This window comes from Pygocentrus nattereri, chromosome 26, assembly GCF_015220715.1.
Source record: "Pygocentrus nattereri isolate fPygNat1 chromosome 26, fPygNat1.pri, whole genome shotgun sequence".
Classification (NCBI taxonomy): domain Eukaryota; kingdom Metazoa; phylum Chordata; class Actinopteri; order Characiformes; family Serrasalmidae; genus Pygocentrus; species Pygocentrus nattereri.
Genome location: NC_051236.1, coordinates 30,529,841 through 30,543,654, shown reverse-complemented (window position 1 = coordinate 30,543,654; position 13,814 = coordinate 30,529,841). Strand labels below are relative to the sequence as shown.

General features: G+C 39.2%; 1 protein-coding gene across 15 annotated transcripts in view; it reads left to right on the top strand.

The window, feature by feature from the left end:
• The window catches only part of ptprfa (protein tyrosine phosphatase receptor type Fa), a 349,840-nt gene that overhangs the window by 62,939 nt on the left and 273,087 nt on the right, over positions 1-13,814 (top strand). The window contains exon 1 of one of the 15 annotated variants that reach the window (XM_037535009.1): positions 5,531-5,840. The exons of the other annotated variants lie outside the window; for them this stretch is intronic. The gene's annotated coding sequence lies outside the window, so the exon portion shown is untranslated. Of the gene's footprint in view, positions 1-5,530; positions 5,841-13,814 lie in introns of those variants that run through there. 15 annotated transcript variants of the gene reach the window in all.

Below are 13,814 nucleotides of genomic sequence, written 5' to 3'. Positions count from 1 at the left end.
TAATGCTGATGGAATATATTTCAACAGAAATGTATGCTTCACAGAACTAGAAGCATCAGTGGTATATGACTGATTGTTTCCAATACACTACAGTGTCATAAAACAAGTACTGGATAGGTCTATTTATGTTCAGCAAGGTGCAAACAATGTAAATGTATCTTCAAGGATATAACAATGGAATTGTGGCTCAACTGTGTACATTAAAAAAGGTTTTTCAGTGTAAAAAAAGAAATTGGAACCCAACTAATGACTAAATGTATGTTTTTGACAATCTTAAAGACATTCTGATCTAAAAGCTTATTCTTAAAAGCTTAAAAATATAAATAGTGAAGTGTCTGCTTATGAAGCTGCTTGACAGAATGCTGACATCATGTGAGGCTGTATCAATGTATCAATCGTGAGAACAAAGCATACAAGAAATCCTGCTTCGTTAAACAGATTTCTACTTATCAACTATTGTTAATATCTTACTAGGTGATGTGTGTGTGTGTGTATGTTGGTGTTTGTGTGTGTGTGTGTGTGTCTGTGTGTGTGTGTGTGTATGTTGGTGTTTGTGTGTGTGTGTGTCTGTGTGTGTGTGTGTATGTTGGTGTGTGTGTGTGTGTGTGTGTGTGTATGTTGGTGTTTGTGTTTGTGTGTGTGTGTCTGTGTGTGTGTGTGTGTGTGTGTATGTTGGTGTTTGTGTGTGTGTGTGTGTGTGTGTGTGTGTGTGTGTGTGTGTGTGTGTGCGCGTGTGTGTGCGCGTGTGCATGCATATCAACATTTTCTAAATTACAGTATCCAGAGATTTTCTCCACCTACCCTTTAGCAAAACTACAATCTAGTCTTTCCCAGTCTGTAGTGAACACAATGAAAGGTTTCTTTTCCAAAGCCGCCACTCAGCTCTACGCAGAATTACACGACTAACCCTCCGACCCATTCAGCACCATCTCAAGCAACCCACAGCCTCACTGTAATTTCACACAAAAGCACACACACTGCCAAACGTTTGATCCCCACAAACGTACACTACCTGCCAAACACTCCCTGCAGAAAGACTGCCAGAGAACGTGCACATTTTTTGAAGCCTTCTTATGACGTTTATGTGTGTTTATGCCCCCAAAGAGGTTCTATTCAAAATTTTGGAGCAGTTCTATTGGTCCATTCATCATTTAATTTTTACACAATATAAAGGACAGTTTTGTTCAAATGAATGTAGAAAAATAACAATCGAAAAAGTGGAGATACTTTTTTTTTTTTTGGACGATATGTGAATATATGTAAACACCTTGGGTTTTGTGACATCATATCACAGTAAATTCAAAATGAGTCAGCTTTATTACCGTATATGGGGTGAACAGTACATTACCAGTACATACATCACCCTCGTCATTTCAAAGAAAGAGAAGAAAATTTGGTTTTACATGAAATGGGCAGTGAATCCGCATTAAAGGAGTGGTTTAAAGTAAAAAATCTATCTTTCACTTTGCTCTGACGTTACAGGTAACAACGAATGGAAGCCTATACCCTACCAAATAGCATGGCTACAGCTCTATTCACACCAAGCTTTTTAGTTTAGTTTTTTTTTTTTTTAGATGGACTAAAGTCTATAATTACAACTACAAAGTGCACCTGTATAGTAAATGGAGCTGATCAAATAAACCAGGAGCTGGTCATAATGCTACACCTGATCAGTGAATAAGCACATGCTTATTATGTAACTGTCCCATAATTCACTGTCCTTTGTGAGTGAAATAACACCAGAAGTGACCTTTTTTATAGATATAGACTATATATTTACACAAATCAGCAGTTTGTCTCTATAACCATTATAATTTGGAGACTTTGATTGTCATCTGATATAGTCTTTGTGATTGAGTAAATCGAGCTCATGGTCGTGTTCAGCTCTGGAGTTCAGTAACAGTTTAAATAAATAAATACAGTCTTGAGATTTAACTTTAATTTTTATTATTTATAATGTTGATAATGTTTATCCTGCTTCCCGTGTCTGTTACTGAGTGCCTTACTTCTATTCCTCTGCTGCTGTAATGCTGTGAATTTCCCCGCTGTGGGACTAATAAAGGATTATCTTATCTTATCTTGTTAAAGGCTGAGAAAGAGAGAGATGAGAATTAAAGAATTTGGGAAATTGTGATCACTGAGTGCAGTCTATTCAAATAGGGAAGAAACTTGTAATGTTCGACAGAATTCAGACGCTCGCGATTCAAGAACTAAAGGGAGGCTTTACTAGTGAAATCAGAGTCCAGGGTTGTAGTCGAAAAACAGGCAGGGTACAAATCCAGAAGACGCAACAGATATAAACAAACAGACATAGCACTCTTGCGATAATCCAAGCGGGAGTAGGCAGAAGGCGTAGGCAGAAACAAGCAAGAAGGTCAAAAATGGTGATCAGAGATCCAGGGCAAAAAGTCCAGAGGGCACAGCAAAAGGCAGAGTCAGAGAAACGAAAAGGTACAGGTCATTCACAGAAATACCACAGATATAACGCTTAGTACTCCACGGGTTTGTGACAAAGCTGTTCATGGTTTAATTTAAACAGGAAATTGTTTTGACTGCGTGAAGAGTTATGTAAAAATGAGAAAATGCTGGTTAGCAGTTGTAAAAAATGAACGCAATTTTAACGTTGATGGATCACACAAGTATGTCGGCCTGCTAAACAGTTCTGCTGCATAAATGCTGTGTATGAACAGCCAGAATCCCACTGCTCCATCCCCCACTCCGATCCTGCTCCGCACCGCTCACATGCTCTGCTGCCTGTTCGTTTCTAAGTGAGTTTCTAGTCAGTGTGTTTTCTGTTCTAAGTACGGCGAAACATTTTGAAATGATTATCAATGGAAGTCAATGGTATTGTACATATGCAGCAGTGGATTAAATAGAATGGCTAAAGTATTCCTTTAAGCTCATCGGGTTCTGGCTCTTTACTGACCATATGAAATGAACCATTGCACATTCACTTTTCCTCATTAATTGCCTGTTTATTTACAAGACAATCATTATCTGATTTGATGAAGTCTCTTTGTAGGCAGTGTGTTCGATTGTTTTGTTCTTGAGTAATAATGAGCCACTCAGAGGCCGATGATTCAGAGCAGCGTGAGACGTGTTGGTCGTTGTGTGTTTCTCTTATGACAGTTATCAGTAAGACAAACAGTGTGAACCATGTTTAAGATCAATTTACACGCTCCGTTTTTCAGCCTGTTATCTTACAGCCTCTCTGTTGCCAGTCTGTCTGTCTGCCATCTCTCAAACAAACACGTGCGTTTGAGTTAAAGCCAACAGGGGCTGTCCCCATTATTTGTCCTTGCTCTACCTCCTCCTAGCTCCACACCTGAGTCCTCTCACAGAAAAAAGCATTGGAACAGTCTCCCTTTACACCAAATATATCTTCTGTCAATGTGTGACTGTATATGGTTCAAACAACAGAGAGAAAGCAGTGTAATTAGAGTGAGCTGTGGTTACATTGGTGAGATGTGTTTTTGTTCAATAGTGCATAATAACGCAGTTTTGTTTGGACGGGCAAATGGTCATGAAAAAGTCAAAAAGTGGCAACGCAAAAACGCAAAAATGAAAATATGACAATAATTTAGTGGATGAGAAGAGATTCCAAACTTGTGAATTGTAGTTCACTTACAAACCAAAGAACAATCCAAGACACAGATGAAAATCATTAAGATAGGATGAGCAGGATGATCCTGACTTAAGCCAGGACATGAACTTCACAACATTTATCTGTGCAGAAATCAAACACATGCATATTGTGTAGAGGAAAAATACAGGCATGGTATTTAGTGTAAGAATATACACCACAATATACAGTGCACATGTATAGTGTAAGAATGTAGTGCATTGTGTATGAATATTGTGGACAGTGTGAGTGTAAATTGGGTAACACTTTATTTGAAGGCTATCTACATAAGGGCTTTATGACGCATTCATAAGCACTGAATAATGTGTTTATGAAGCACTACTTGAACATTTATTACGTGCTTATGTCGCTTCTCACAACATAATAAGAATAAACCTTGAACATATTTACAGCACTAAACATATTTAAACCCTATACATAATTGCATCAATCATCTTATCCATGCCATGGAGGGAAGAGGGGGTGGTTTCCAGGCATATTTCACCTGATATCAGTACAATGTCGTCTTAAGAATGCTGACATAAATAGTTATGTATAGTGTTTTAAATGTTTAGTGCTGTAAATATGTTCGTTTATTCTTATTATGCCAGCACAATGTCATTTATTTCATAAAACATCTTATGTCAGGTTGCGAGAACCGACATAAACACTTAATAAATGTTCAAGTAGTGCTTCATAAAAAAAATTATTCAGTGCTTATGAATGCGTCATGAAGTTCTTATGTAGGTAGCCTTCAAATAAAGTGTTACCGTAAATTGTAAGTGTATAGTGTAAGAATGTTGTGTATAGCATATGAATATTGTGCACAGTGTGAGTGTATAGTGTAAGAATGAAATGCACAGTGTGAGTGTGTATTGTAAGAATGTAGTGTAGAGTGTGAGTGTATATTGTAAGTGTATAGTGTAAGAATGAAATGCACAGTGTGAGTGTGTATTGTAAGAATGTAGTGTAGAGTGTGAGTGTATATTGTGAGTGTATAGTGTAAGAATGAAATGCACAGTGTGAGTGTGTATTGTAAGAATGTAGTGTAGAGTGTGAGTGCATTATAAGTGTATAGTGTAAGAATGTAGTGTGTAGTGTGAGTGCATTATAAGTGTATAGTGTAAGAATGTAGTGTGTAGTGTGAGAGTGAAAATAGTGAAATGCTACATTTACATGTTTGCATTAAAAAGCTATGGTTCAGTGCCTTAGCAACCAACAGCAGCATGAAGCCAGGCAAACATTGGCATGGTGATAGCATGACCAGGGAAAATAGATGATTATCAGGCGACAGCTTTAGCCGTGTCGACAGCTTATTTAAGGTGGAAAACGCAGTAAGGTGCTCTGTATTCTTCTATTTTTGTTGTGTAACACTGAGTCCAACAATGCTTCCAAAAGACCCACGGCTCATGTGGGATTGTTCTGCTTACTGGTGCAGACTGCAGATCGTTGCCACTGGTGGTGGCAGAATTTTCCGCCACAGCTCCCGTTGAAAACAAAAGAATATGGGGTTTGCCGTTGTCTGTCTACTGGCAACATGTGAATGCAGGATAGGTGTATACTGTAATCATGAGTATATGGTTTGATGATGTAGTGTAAGAGTGCAGTGTGTAGTGTAAGTGTATGAATGCAGTGTGTAGTATAATGATGTAGTGTATGGTGTAAGTATACAGTGTAAGAATGCAGTGCATAGTGTAACTGTTTAACGTTAATTTATAGCATACAAATGTGGCTGAAATGAAACTCCGTCCCATTTACCTGTGCAGAGAGCATTCCGCTCCCTGATTGGCTGAGGAGTTTAAATACATCCCACCAGGGCTTGTTGTAACCCAACACCTGAGAGATGGTGTGTGTGTGTGTGTCTGGACTCGCCTCATTCTCAGTCACACACACCCCACACCCGTCCCGCGAGACACACTTTCTCTCTCTCTGGTCTTTTCCTGCACACACACTCAGTGCAGGTGGATTAGAGCAGCAGATTCATTCACTTGTTCACTCACTGACCACCTGTAGCTCACTCGCTCCTTCAGAGACGCCATCCTCACTGGATTTAGTTCACTTTTATTCAGTTTTTTTACTGGTGGATGAGTGCTGTGGTTCAGATAGCAGGGCTTTTTCACCTTTCTCCTTTCCAGCTAAAGGATTTGGAGCTGATAACAACAAAAAAAAGTGGGAAAAAAGAAAAAAAAAATTCTCTTGGAGGTTTTTTCTTGACATGGTAAGTGCTCAACCTCGCACTCAACTGGGCTTTCTTATCTGTGACAGATAGACCCTTTTCTTTTCCTTTTCTCCTCTCTCAGCTCTTCTATCATTTTTTATTTCCTACTTTTATTTAAAACAGAAACAAACTTTTTAAGCCTGAATATCCGTGGAGCACTTTCATGCCGTTTCAGAGAATGGTTTGCCACTTTTTGGCGTTCTGACATTTAGAGAAGTCTTGGGTCATTTTTTTGTGGCTGTAAATGAAATAACACAGTTTGACTTTAGCTGGGGGGCTGCTGGTAGAAGAATTTGGTTGTCTAGCCTTTTTCTCTCTCTGGGTTTTGTGTTTGGTACTTTGCTTTTTTGTCCCTAAGTAAACTACCTGCTCCTTGTTCAAGCAGTAAATGCATACACACACATTTGCACTTAGTCACAGGGTTGTGTGTAAAGTGCTGTAAAAGTTGGCAGTAATATATAACAGTTCACTTGCGGTGAGCGCTTGCTTTGAGTTGACCGGCTTTTTCTACCGTTGTCCTTTTGGCTCCTTTAAAATACCTTATTTTCTTTAACTAAAATATGACTTTTAATAGAGTTTATTGATGGGAATTTATGCTGCTCATCAAAAGTTTAGAGACACCGCTTTTTTGAAGGCTACTGTGTATGTTTTAGGGATTGTACGCTGATCAGAGTCAAATCAGTACTGGCAGATTTGACTGCTTCAATCTGATAGTTGATGATGCATTTTTGTACTTCAGAAGAGCTGAATATTTAGGCATCACTGCATGCTGTACTAAAACTTAAGTCTGAAAGATTCAGCGTTAAATATTAACTACACCATCAACATGATGTTAACATGCTTAAGTGGGGAAATCTAACCTAATAACTGCCTGTAGATGAACCAACCAAACATGCGCGTTGTTTAAGCTTCAAACTCCAAAAAAATGAAAATGCTGAACTTCTTGGCTGAGCAAATCTTCTTGAGTCTTCTTTGCTTAATCAATACTCGCAATTTCAATTTGCAGTCACAGTACTGGTAAGGAAAACCGCAATTAGAAACTTTCCTCGAGTCATTCAGCTCTACTAAAACAAGATTTCTACATTTTTTGACCTCCATTTTTCATTTGTTTTCTCGAGATGTTTGTCACAATGATATAAATAGCATAAGATCTCAAGAAAACACCATTCGTTTGCTGCGATAGTCTCAAGATCTTGAGAGAACAAATGAAAGCAAATGAAAGAACAACATCAGATATCGGCACCACAGTTCCCAAGTCAGAGCATCCATAACACTTTAACATATTAAATCAAAACCTTTTTAGATTTTTCTTTGCTGAATGAACTGAAGGTACATCTGCCAAAAGCTCTCCCGTAGAACTAAAGACCACACATTTTATCCCTTTGTTGTGATGTCAGCGCTTATCAACTCAAACCTTTCAGCTGTTTAAACCACCAAGAGTCTGAGTCTGTGCTCTTAAAACGAGTTTAGAAAATAAAGCCGTCAAGTCATTATTAAGGCAAACTCAGCTCTTCATAGCAAGAAAGACACTTTGAGGCTGAGTGTTGAAGCTAAATATATCCAAAACATCAGCAGATCCAAAGCGTGTTTTATGCCAGCAAAGCCTTTTCAGGTGTTTATCTTCCCTAATTGAAAAGTAACAATGAACATTTTCAAAGAAGGCAATGTTTTGACCGGAAAAGTAAACTGATCGCAGAGCATATGCAGACAGTGTGCGGCGTCAATGTTGAATCTGAGCGTTACGGTAATTCGTCTTTAAAGATGACCGACTGCTTGAATGTTGTTTTTGTGTAATTTTGCTGCTGGAACATATTTTCACAACAGATCAGCACTAACATGCTACAAGTGTTATCTTGAGAGTCGTGAGAGGTTCCTTCCGCTCCGATTAAGCCAGTTATTATCGCTTAGAAGTCGTAGTTATCAACGTCTATAACAAAAGCAATCTGTGATTTCATGGAATTCTTTGTCCTTTGTAGCTCTTTGAAACAAGTATAGAAATTCTGTTGAAAGTGCAGATTTTCTACACTTGCAATTCATACCACAATTGTGGCGCTTCGGGAGATATTTTATTAGGATCTGAATTTGATGAAAAGTTGCTATGTGTAGGGTCTTATTTTTTACACAAAAAAAGAAATGGAAAATTTAATATAAATGGACTAACTTGTAGAAGTAATTGTACTTGTAACATTTGCATGTAAATATAAACAGTTGTACACTTCTGAGGGTTAAACATAACTAGGCAAGATATTTCGCTGCTGTGACTGTGCAACTCCATCAACAAAAAAAAAAAAAAAAGGAAAAAAGTGTCTTTTGGTGAGAAGTCAGCGTGAACAGGCCGATGTGCCTGACTCTGTCCATGGGGAGTGATTCTGTTTCAGTCGGAGAGGCTTTATGTCTTTCAGCATGCTTTTGTCTCTTCTAATCCTGCCATCCAGCTCCAAAAACTCACCATTTTCCCCTTTTTCTTTCTCTCCCTCGCTCGCTCTCTTTCCTTCTGCATGTCCCTACACCTCTCTCTGAGGGAGGGCCACATACAGGACGCTTTCATTCATACCCGCAGAGTGAGAGCACCAAAGAAAGTGAGAGAGAAAGAAGTGTGTCACTGTAGACAGAGTGGATGTGGGCCGTGTCTGGGGTCTGCCTCATTTTCCTTTTTTCTTTCGAGGTACGGAGGAACGTTAACCTTTAAACATAAAGATCTTTATTGTCCAGTAATTATGAAGAATACAGTCCAAACTGCTGGAGTTAGTCTGAAGTTAAAGGCGTAAGAAATGAAAGTCTGGAGTTTAAGAAGTTGATTTTACACAGTTCCCTCCATGTCCCCAGTGTACACTGTAAAAAAATTCAGCGTAAAATTACAATACAAGTTTTCTAAATACAGTTACTGCTATATTTTCAATATACAGCTTGTGTGTGAGCTGACAGCTGTCTGAGGACCCTCAGTACTACATTATACAGTATAACAGGCCAATTCTCTCTAGCAACCTTATGGCAGGAGAAAGTGCTACATATTTTAGAAAGCAGTCGCGATTAGGACGGTTTATCTGAACACCAGTTAGTTCTAGCCACGCAACCTGATTGGTTGAGAAGCATTCTAACCTAAGTTTTATTCACAGACACTGTATGACTCCGCTGAGACACCGTTGCTAAGCAATGACTTTTCTTTTTACGTTTTTACTCCTCACTTTGCCCACAAACCCAAAATGGATACTTTTAAGACCACATTTGACCAACAACCAATTTGGTCAGACTCTGAAGATGAGGCTACACTAAATTCTGAAACTGTCAGTTGGTCTTTATGACTTAAGGAAGTATCATTTGGCGGAAGGAATTGTTCACATTAAACCATATTAAACGTTCACGGCCCAGTACATTAATTTCTTACTTCAACTGATGTATAAAATCAATAGAACACTCGAGGTCGTGTGTAAGACTCCCTCTCACGTTCTATTAATGAAAGCAGTGACTACGACTACAAAGATTACAGTAACCAACATCAATTAATTAATAACATTGCTGAATGAACCAGTTAATTCAAGCACAAAACGCTATCGTGGTTAGACTATACGAACATCCATCCATCCATCCATCCATCCATCCATCCATTTTCCAAGCCGCTTCTCCGTCAGGGTCGCGGGGGGGTGCTGGAGCCTATCCCAGCAGTCTTCGGGCGAAAGGCACGATACACCCTGGACAGGTCGCCAGTCCATCACAGGGCAGACACACAGACACAGACAGTCACTCACACACTCACACCTAGGGGCAATTTAGCACGTCCAATTGGCCTGACTGCATGTCTTTGGACTGTGGGAGGAAACCGGAGAACCCGGAGGAAACCCACGCAGACACGGGGAGAACATGCAAACTCCACACAGAGAGGACCCCGGTCACCCAGCCGGGGAATCGAACCCAGGCCCTCCTCGCTGTGAGGCGACAGCGCTACCCACCACGCCACCGTGCCGCCCTACGAACATACATTCTATAGAAAATACATTCTGTGTATCTTCATGGAAAATGTTAAACAAAAAACCCTAAGTGAAAGAAAAAAATAACAAATTAACCAGCTAACAGAACCGCAAAGACATTAAACCACCGTCACTGTATTCAGAGATTGGCTGCACAAAGTACTGACCAGTTTCCCAGTTCGCTTTGCAAGTAACAGCTAATAAGTGTCGAATCTGAAATGTTAGCTAATTTGACAAGAAGCTGGACCTCCATTTCTCTAGTACGTCATGCAGTATCAGAGACCACAAAAGTAAGTTTATTTGAGGTTGCTTACCAACTTGACACAGTTCAAACAAGAGTGTGATGATTTCGGCTCGCAGTTTGTGCAATGCTTATTAGAGCTTTATAAAGCTTTCATTATTTGTTAGCTATTATTCTCGTAGCTCTGGTGCAAATGCAAAGAATTAAACTTCAGACAACAGACATGTCTTGTCTTGGCTGATCAACTACATTTGAGATATGGGTGAAATTGTGTAAATTAGATTTTTGGCAGTGCAATTCTATGTAAGAGATACATGATTTCTTTCTCTCCTTTATCAGAAATCACAGCCATCCGCCACTGATCTCCTTTAAACTCCTGCCACAGATCAGGTAGCATGTTATCCTTGTGTTCACAGTGTAACTTTGATAGGCTTTCTTATCCCGTCTGATCACTTCACATGTGCTAAAGGCTTTTCTGGAACAAAGAGTGACATTTGTATGCATTCGAAATTACACACCATTTAAATTCTTAAATACTACACTCACATTACCTGTTATTGACATGGTTTTTCAACAACTTCAACCCTGAACTGTGGTCTTTTTAAGAACTTCTGTTGGTCCATTTATCATGATATGTTCGCACAATGTGAAGGGCAGCTGGCGTTTTCAATAAGATGAAGCTGTGACAGAATGTACATTTCATTTAGCTGCTGAGGCTGTTCCTGTAGGTCTTGACCTTTTGGAGCCCCAGCAATGCCCCCCGTGTCCAGCTCTCCAGCTGGCCAGAGTCTTTTATGATGGTGTGTGTTGGCTCACGTTCGGGATGTGTTAAAGCAGCGTTAGTCACGGCTTTCTCAGCACTGACCCCAACACGGTGCCAGTGTGGTGGAATCCGAGAACCTGCAGATTAACCCTTAGACGTCTACGGCCATTGTTGTTGTTTTGCTCTACTGTCTGCATGTTGCACAATGACATAAATGAACCTTTTACATTTAAATTTGATTGGCATCATTATCAAGAGATTTGAATCTGCACTTCTAGCCGTTTTCATTTGTTTCGTTTTCGTAGAAAAGACCTAAAAAAGGCAAAGTATGAATTGTTCTTTACCTTAAACAAAACAACAATCATGTTTTAAACCAAATCATAATGAAATGTGCAGAGCTTCTTTCCAAAATGCTGTATACCCACTTGGCACAATTTAGGAAATAATGGGTTTTTGAAAAGAATAACACCCGATGGAAAATTAAAAGCGCATTTTTATTTCTCTAGTCAAGGTAGTCTTAATCTGTAATGCAGCACTGATATTTCTTGTGTGCACTCCCAAAAATGTGTTTCATGAAAAAGACCTGAAATTCTTGAAAATGCTCTGTACTGCATTTTGGAACAAAATCTTTCACATGTCCTCTTCTGTTTACAAACACACATGGTATTAATTGATCATTTGGAATCCACACTTTCAGAATTTCTCCACGTGTTTCACTTGCGGGCCAGTCAGAGTCTTTGCCTTCTCCTCTTTTTGGAATTAAAATCTGCCTCCAGAGTAGGCAGGCATGCCTGTTCACACTGGTCAGAGTAAAGTGGATCAGCATTTGGAATTTGAGTGTTCTGTGTACTGCTTTCCTATCCCTTTATAAAAGAAGCTCTATACTGGCTCTGTTGGATTCACAGTGATAGTTTCTAGGTTAATGTCTGTACACATTTGCATCACTTTATGATTCATTTGCTTAAACAGGGTAGCAATCAAAAGAGACTGATTTTTGAAGTGTATTCATGCAAATTTCGCTCCATATCAAAGTGAATGAGAATGAGACAATGGCATTATGAAATCACGTCATTAAACAAGAAGAACGGATTAAAAGACAAACACTTTCTAAATGGTTAATATGAAATTACAGCAGGCCAGTGTTAACGGTAGGCTTCTAAGCAACAAACTGCTCTAAGACTGCTAATCCAGGCTTTGAGCTGTTTACTCTCGAGCTCTGTGCTGTTTGCCTGCTTCATTGTTCAGCCTCAGGTTTTAATTGATTACTGTTGAAATGCGGTTCTCTGGCTTGTGCTGGTGTATCAGATGTGTTCCCACACAGCGTGACGAGGGCTAGACACCACACACGCAATGTCTGCCAGAAGTTTGGGGACTCCAAGCTTTTATTTAAAATGCATATTGACATGTCAGAACATTAACATATTAAAGTCAATCTAAATTGTTGGGTCAGTATTATTGAGAGTGCTACATCAGGAAAGGCCACACATTTCAAAATGTGCTTTTACCTTTAGCCTGGAAAAGAAAACCATCACATCATTATTTAGGCAAAATGTGCTCTTCATAACACGAAAGACAAGAGGAACATGAAGCTGAGTGTTGAAGATAAACATACCCAAAGAATTAGAAAGGATTAGCAAACAGGTGTTTTGTGCTAACAAAACCTTTGCAGGTAATCTTACTTAATTAGGACCTTAGTAATTGAAGAGTAAGAGTGAAAATCAAGGCAAGGTGTTCTCAAATTTTTTACAGACAGTGTTAAAGGAACTTTCTGATGTGTGTGTGTGTGTGTATATATATATATATGCCCAAAATATTAATGAGAAGCTTTTTTATGTTTTGCTTATTCTTGGCATGTTTTCTTACTCAATTGAAAATGCCTCCGCAAACTTTTGATGGACAGCATGTGTGCACGAAGGCACACGCACTGCATGCACAGTGGCTGAGGGGAATCTTCAGAACATGTCACTGCACTTGGACGTGGATCAAACCCAGTGATTTGCTCGGCTGCTTATTTCCTCTTTGATGGCGGATTTGGAGGCCGCACTTCTACCACAGGTCTCTGAAGAGAAGTTCAAAATAAACTGAATTTAATTACCCATTTCAGTGTCCTCTCCAGTTTTGTAGTGAGAGTTTTGCATGTATAGTAGCGCCTTTATCTCTGGAGCAAGAGCTGATCGCAGTTCAGCGTTTCACGGCTTTATTCTGAGCCTCTGCATTCTGTTTGTTAGTTAAACGCAGTGACCCAGCCTGAAAATGAGCTTCTTTCTTTGCGTTTTTTTTCTCCTTTCCACTTTTGAGCAAAACTTAAAACGCAGGGCCTCTGAAGTGCAAACTTTGAACTTTTTCTTTTTTTATAGCCATTCATCCTTCATCCTACACACACACACACACACACACACACACAACATAGGCAGTGAGACAGAACACTGTAAGAAGTCCACTGGTTTTAAATGACTTGACTCTTTTTTTTGCATTGCGTTGAACCATTTGACTTAATGTGCAAAAAAAGACTATATTTTGTTTTATGTTGAGGGACAGGTAACTTTAATTGTAGTTGCCATAAATGCAACGGCCCCTCTGTTAAGGAGGTGCTTCAGTTGAGCTATGCAATTTTTTGGAATATATTTGTATTGTGCAAATCTAGATAATCTGGTTTTCATAGCTGTGTGAGCAAGTCAACATTCAGAAAAGTGATTTATTGTGTTAAAATGCTTTGTTTATTCATGTGAAGAAAGCTGCAGTTGTGCTGTGTTTTATTTAGGCAGAGCCGCTGAAGTGGAGATGTGTTTTACCCCTCATTGCTCATTAGGAGCTCAACATGTCACCCACACACAGAGAGTACCAACAGTGAATCTGATAACAGACTTGCACAGGGAAAATGTCTTATTTGGTTATATTGATTAAAAATATCAGAGTCAATTTCCATTCCCTAGCAGAATAATCAGAAAGAGGTTAGAGTTCATACAGTGGTGTTTTTTTGAGGGCAAACTTTCTGCCTTGTTTTT